The sequence below is a fragment of the Gekko japonicus genome, unplaced genomic scaffold (assembly GCF_001447785.1).
Source record: "Gekko japonicus isolate JY-2015 unplaced genomic scaffold, Gekko_japonicus_V1.1 scaffold2199, whole genome shotgun sequence".
Lineage (NCBI taxonomy): Eukaryota > Metazoa > Chordata > Lepidosauria > Squamata > Gekkonidae > Gekko > Gekko japonicus.
The window spans coordinates 78,923-85,427 of record NW_015164259.1 but is presented as its reverse complement, the minus strand read 5'-3'; the positions used below and the strand labels follow the sequence as shown (position 1 = coordinate 85,427).

At 46.4% G+C, this 6,505-nt stretch overlaps 1 long non-coding RNA gene across 1 annotated transcript in view; it reads left to right on the top strand.

Annotated features, from left to right (window-relative positions):
• Positions 1-547: 547 nt before the first annotated feature.
• The window catches only part of LOC107108291, a 20,106-nt gene continuing 14,148 nt past the window's right edge, over positions 548-6,505 (top strand). Inside the window, exon 1 of the long non-coding RNA XR_001482435.1 lies at positions 548-625. This is a non-coding gene — a long non-coding RNA (uncharacterized LOC107108291). The remainder of the gene's footprint in view (positions 626-6,505) is intronic.

Below are 6,505 nucleotides of genomic sequence, written 5' to 3'. Positions count from 1 at the left end.
AAGAGAGAGAGAGAGAGCAGCTTTTGTGTGGTTCCTTTTTAACTCCTCGTCGCTACCTGAAACCTGTTCCTCAAGAGCTCCTACACTTTTGGTGCAGCAAGAAAAAGAACCACACTAGTGTTTCTTTTTTGCAAGTGCACCCTGAAGGCCTCCAAGTGCAGGCACCGGGCCTTTGCTACAACACCTTCCAGCTGGGACTCTCCGCCTGTCCCATCCACCCCTCAAAAATGGCACTTCTACCTTTGGAATAATCCTGCGGTGCAGAACAGGGAGAGGGGCTTGAACCTGCATACGTGAGTCTGGGTAATCTTTTCATCGTCCCTCGCTCAGCAAGTACGTTCTCCCGAGCTTCCTGTTTCGCTCCGTGCCCACTCGTCATTGTTTTGACAACTTACCCTCGCTTGCGGTCGTCTTATCAAAGGGTTCTCTCTAGAGCGAGGGTATAAAATAGCAAGCCAAGCTCCTCTTTCTCTGCCTCGATCGCTGACTCACAGGCATGCTCCCATGCCCAGGATGGAATAGGCGCTCAGGATGGCAGTGACAAGTTCAGTGCTCTGTACTTACTTTTTTGTTCTTCTTCCCGCCATTGCTGCAGACAGTGGCTCCGGGGCTCCAATTGGCTGGGGTGAGTCATTTCACATCTTTCTCCCCCTCTAAAGGCCAGAGTAATTTTGAAAGACACACTTCTCTGAGGAAGGGTTCCTGCCTGGAGCAGCAGAGATTGGTTCCGGCTGAGCCTCTGCTTTGCATGCAGAACGTCCCACGTTCAGTCCCTCGGATCTCTGGGCAGCCAGGAAAACCTTCCTCAGCCTGAGGACCTGGGAAACTGTAGCCAGCGAGAGGAGACAGTGAGCTCCATGGACCTGTAGTCTGAATGGGCACCAGGCAGCTTCATGGCATGGGGCAGTTTTGTGACATTCTCACCCTGAAACTTGGCTGCATTGCATTTTGTGACAGAAAGGATAGGAAGCAATCCTGTCGTTTACGATGATAGGTTGTCAAGTCACAACCAGTTCATGGTGACCCCAGGACCTCAGGGTTTCCTAGGCTTGAGATGTTCAGAGGTGGCTTTGCCATCGCCTTCTTCTGAATAGCAACCCAGGTCTTCCTTGGTAGCCTCCCATCCCAGTACTAACAATAGCAGACCCTGCTTAGCTTCTGAGCTGTGATGAGCTCAGGCTACCCAGGGCAGTTCAGGCTGCTATCAGAGAGCCAGTTTGGTGTAGTGGTTAAGTGCGCGGACTCTAATCTGGGAGAACCGGGTTTGATTCCCCACTCCTCCACTTGCACCTGCTGTTGTGACCTTGGGTCAGTCACAAGCTCTGGCACAGCTGTCCTTGAAAAAGAGCAGTTTGTGTCAGAGTTCTCTCAGCCCCACCCACCTCACAGGGTGTCTGTTGTGGGGAGGGGGAGGGAAAGGAGCTTGTAAGCCGCTCTGAGACTCCAAGTGAAGGGCGGGGTATAAATCCAATCTTTTCTCTTCTCTTCTTCTTCTCTTCTATCAGCCTATCATCTATACTTATCAATACACTGTATGGTAGATTATAGCATTTTGTGGGTATGCCAAATCCCCATGGAGCTGTCAGATATAAGGGTACGAACTAGAATCTCCAATGAACTCTTATCGGGAATATGTCAGTTTCCCCCCCTATGATGGGATAGGACTGTGGCTCAGTGGTTGAGCACCTGCTTGGCGTGCAGAAGGTCCCTGGTTCAATCCCCATCATCTCCCGCTAAAAGGATCAGGTGGTAGGTGTTGTAATAATAATTATTATCATATGGCATTGTGTGTAGAATATACATATGTAAAGTAACCAGGACCCAGCAATTTAGATAACATAAAGACCAAAAATATTGCTGCACAAGTTCATATGCTTACAAAACTAACAATAATGACATTTTAATATTTCAGCAAAACAGTAACATCAAAAGACCGAAGTCTTCAAACTGCGGAAGCAAGGACGAACTTTCTCGAGCTTGACAGTCCGTTTCGACCTGAGTCTTTATCAAACGTCAGTTTGTGTTGTTATTTCTTCAAAGCATGAGTTTCCAAAATATGTGCATCAATTCAAAAGTGGCTAATAATAGCTCTAGTATGTTACATACTAGAGCTATTATTAGCCACTTTTGAATTGATGCACATATTTTGGAAACTCATGCTTTGAAGAAATAACAACACAAACTGACGTTTGATAAAGACTCAGGTCGAAACGGACTGTCAAGCTCGAGAAAGTTCGTCCTTGCTTCCGCAGTTTGAAGACTTCGGTCTTTTGATGTTACTGTTTTGCTGAAATATTAAAATGTCATTATTGTTAGTTTTGTAAGCATATGAACTTGTGCAGCAATATTTTTGGTCTTTATATTGTGTGTAGAATAGCCAGGAGATTCTAAGATTGTCTGGCAGCCAGAGATTCTAGCTCTTTTTGGGTTACGCACCACTAGATGGCGAGCTAGAGTTCTTTTAAAGGCAAGAGACGTTTCAGAGGTGGTTTGCCATTGCCTGCCTCTGCATTGTAGCCCTGGACTTCCTTGGTGGTCTCCCATCCGAATACTAACCAGGACTGACCCTGCTTAGCTTCCGAGATCTGATGGGATCGGGCTAGCCTGACCTATCCAGGGCAAGGCAGGTAGGTATTGTGAAAGACTCTGAGACTCTGGAGAGTTGTTGCCAATCAGAGAAGACAATACTGGCCTTGGCAGACCAATGGTTTGACTCAGTTTAAGGCAGTTTTCATGTGACCATGTAATGCTCTAAACTTATTTTGCCCCTGACATGGTGCTCCTGAATCTGACCAGCCAACAAATGCAAAATAAGATTGATGCTCAAGGCTTCATAGTTAAGCGGTCACAGATGGCTCTGCACCACTTGACAAAGCAATAACCCAAAATTAGAATGCAACAAAACACCATGTCTGTGGCCAATAGCCACTGGGAGCCAAATAGCTTTTATTTTAACTTGATTTCTCTTTTATTTTAACTTGATTTGTAATGTTTAGCCAAAAACTCTTCTGATTTAATTTCAACCCATTGGTTCCAGTCTGACCTTCTATCGAGGGCAGCAGCTTTCCAAGGTCTCAGGCTGAGGTCTTTCACATCACCTACTATCTGATCCTAATAACTGGAGATTCCAGTGATTGAACCTGGGACCTTCTGCCTTCCCAGCAGATGCTTTACTAACTGTGCCACAACAGCTCCTCCCCTGTTCAAACAAGTGAATGAGTCTGTTTTGAACACCTGTTTAGAAAGGGGCATTCAATGATTGCTGCTTTTCTCACCAACAAAGGTCTTAAAAAGACACACCTTCATAGATTCATAACAATAGCCATGTAGAAACAACATCAGTCTGGTTTATGGTACTTTTGTCATTTGCAAACTTCAGTACATTCACATACAATCCTCTCAAGTGTCTTTCTCAGAAGGACCTTCGAGTATCATCAGCACAAAGCCATTTGCAAACTTCTGTACTCTTGTTTTCTTGGGAATGATCCCTGGTGAAGTTAATCCCTTTTGGGTCAAAGTTGTTCTCTGCTAAATTGGTCCTGGCTCAGGGGTAGGCTAGCTGTAGAATCCCGTTTCAAATATTCTTTGTCAAAGTCGGAACTGCTAAAAAGTTATCTTCACCATTAACATACAAAGGTTTTCTTATTACTGGCTGCAGCCTCACAGTCTGTTTGACAACAACATAAGTGTTATGGGGGACCGGCTTCTTTTGTACCTGGTCACCTTAACAGCAAACTGATGGCCTTGGCCCTCTAATTCACCTTAAATCTTGATTTCTCCAAGCCCTGAATGGCTGCTAGATCAGTGCTTTTCCTGGAGAATGTTAAAGGGAGCCAGTGGGGTGCATCAACAAGAATGTTGGATTATGTCCAGGATTATCTGTGTTTGAATTCCCTCTCTGCCATGAACAAACGGGGAGACCATCATCATCACCTGTTAACTTATCTCACAGGGTTGCATAAGGATAAAATGGGGAAACTGTCAGGAGATAAATCTAGTAAGGAAACTGAAGGTGTCTTTACCTGAGACTGAGAAAGGCAAAGAATCAAATCCATCAATTGTTTATTTTTCTTGCCATCATCAGAATCATGCTGCTCTTTAATCTAATAGGGTTTTTTTAAAAAAACTGTTAGAGGAGGATTTAACAGTGAGTTAAAAAGAAAGGTGGTATGGTGTAGTAAGTGGGCTGAGAGATCTGGGTTCAAATCAGATGCTACTGATTTATTTGTTTAAAATATTTATATCTCACCTTGCCTCCGTGGAATCAGGCAGCTAACAAAGCAGCAACTTGTATAAGAGTAATAAAAACACGATAATGGTCCATCAACAAGAGAAAAACAGTATACAGATAGAAACACTGCAAGCTCTGTTCAAATGGCTTACTCCCCACTGGTGATATTTTGTCAGTCAATGAGTTGGTTATAGCCAGCTTTCTCCATTCAATTCAGCCCAATTCTCCTCCTTACTACATTCCTTGTCTGACATGGCTTTTGTCCGTGCAGTTCCCATGATCCCACCAGCACAACTTTTTAAATGGTCAAAGGGGACCCCTTCCTCCATTTTTCACCAGTGGAAAAGCTGGTTGGATGAAACAGAATGTCGCTGTTGCTATTGTTTTGTTATCAAGTCACAGCTGACTTCTGGGGACCGCCTAGGGTTCTCAAGGCAAGGGATGTTCAGAGGTGGTTAGCCATTGCCTGCCTCCGCGTCACAACCCTGGGATTCCTTGGTGGTCTCCCATCCAAATACTAGCCACGGCTGACCCTGCTTAGCTTCTGAGATCTGACGGGATTGGGCTAGCCTGGGTGATCCAGGTTGGAGCCAAACACAATGACTCTCAGCTTAATCTAGCTGACAAGGTGGTTTGTGAGGGGAGAACCGTGAAAGCCAACATGAGCTTCTTGGAGGAAGGGCAGGATGAACTATCCAGAGAGGTTGAATCTATGGAGACAGCAGCAGTGGATGAATAAAGACAGCAGTGTTCCCTCTAAGCTGAGTTAGTGTGAGCTAGCTCACAGTTCTTTAGCCTCCGGCTCACACATTTTGTCTTAGCTCAAGAAAGATGGCTCCAGAGCAAACTAATTTATGCACTAGCCCATTCGCTGGCTCACAACTTTAATGCCAGCAGCTCACAAAGTAGAATTTTTGCTCACAGGACTCCACAGCTTAGGGGGAACATTGAAAGGCAGGCAGCTGGGTTTGGGGGTGATGGAATGACCTTAGGAGGAAATGAACGAGAAAGTGATTAAAGCTAGAGAAGTGGGTATCATTCAGCCCACACGTCAGCGTTCTGCCACCAGAACTAGACCTCCTACTCAGTCTTGAAGATCTGGGATAAGACAGGCAGCAACCACAGCACTGACAAAGATGTCTCATTGCTTAAAGCAAACCGAAGGGTATTGGCGTGAACACTGAAGATCTCTGCTGAGTCACATGGGGGCCCTGATCCAGCTCTACCACATTCATGACTACGTGTGCTAGAACACGGAAGAAGAAGAAGAAGAAGAGGAGGAGATTGGATTTATACCCCGCCCTTCACTTGGAGTCTCAGAGCGGCTTACAAACTCCTTTCCCTTCCCCTCCCCACAACAGACACCCTGTGAGGTGGGTGGGGCTGAGAGAACTCTGACACAAACTGCTCTTTTTCAAGGACAGCTGTGCCAGAGCTTGTGACTGACCCAAGGTCACATCAGCAGGTGCAAGTGGAGGAGTGGGGAATCAAACCCGGTTCTCCCAGATTAGAGTCCGCACACTTAACCACTGCACCAAACTGGATCTCTGATGTGACCAAACGGAGTCTGATGTGTACCTGTCCGCCCCACTGAAGCCAACACACTACAGCTGGACTGCGTTCAGATGCTCATCTGATTCACACCTGCTGTTCCAGAGAAGGAGCGTGCCTAGGGTGCCAGAGCTGGAGGGGCATCAAAAGAGGCTCATGGCGGGCGGAGATGCTGAGCAAAATTTGGGCTTAAGGTGATACAAAGAACCTGCTGGATCAGACCAGTCGTCTGTCTAGTCCAGCATGCTATCCCACACAGTGGCCAACCAGTTTCTCTGGACAGCCAACAACAGGGCACAGAGGTTGAAGCCTTCCCCTGATGTTGCCTCCTGGTTCTGGGATCCAGGGGATTAGTGTCTCTGAATGTGGAGGTTCCCGTCAGTCACCCTGGCTAGCAGCCACTGATAGGCCTATCCTCCATGAATCTACCTAATCCCCTTTTAAAGCTGTCTGTTCCTGCGGCCATCACTACATCCTCTGGCAGCGAATTCCACATTTTAATCACTTTCTGTCTCAAGAAGTATTTCCTTTTATCCGTCCTGAATTTCCTGACCATCAGCTTCATTGGATGCCCTCGGATGCCCTCAAGTTCTAGTTTGGTGTAGTGGTTAAGAGCCAGTTTGGTGTAGTGGTTAAGGGTGCGGACTCTAATCTGGGAGAACCGGGTTTGATTCCCCACTCCTCCACTTGCACCTGGCTGGATGACCTTGGGCAAGCCGTAGT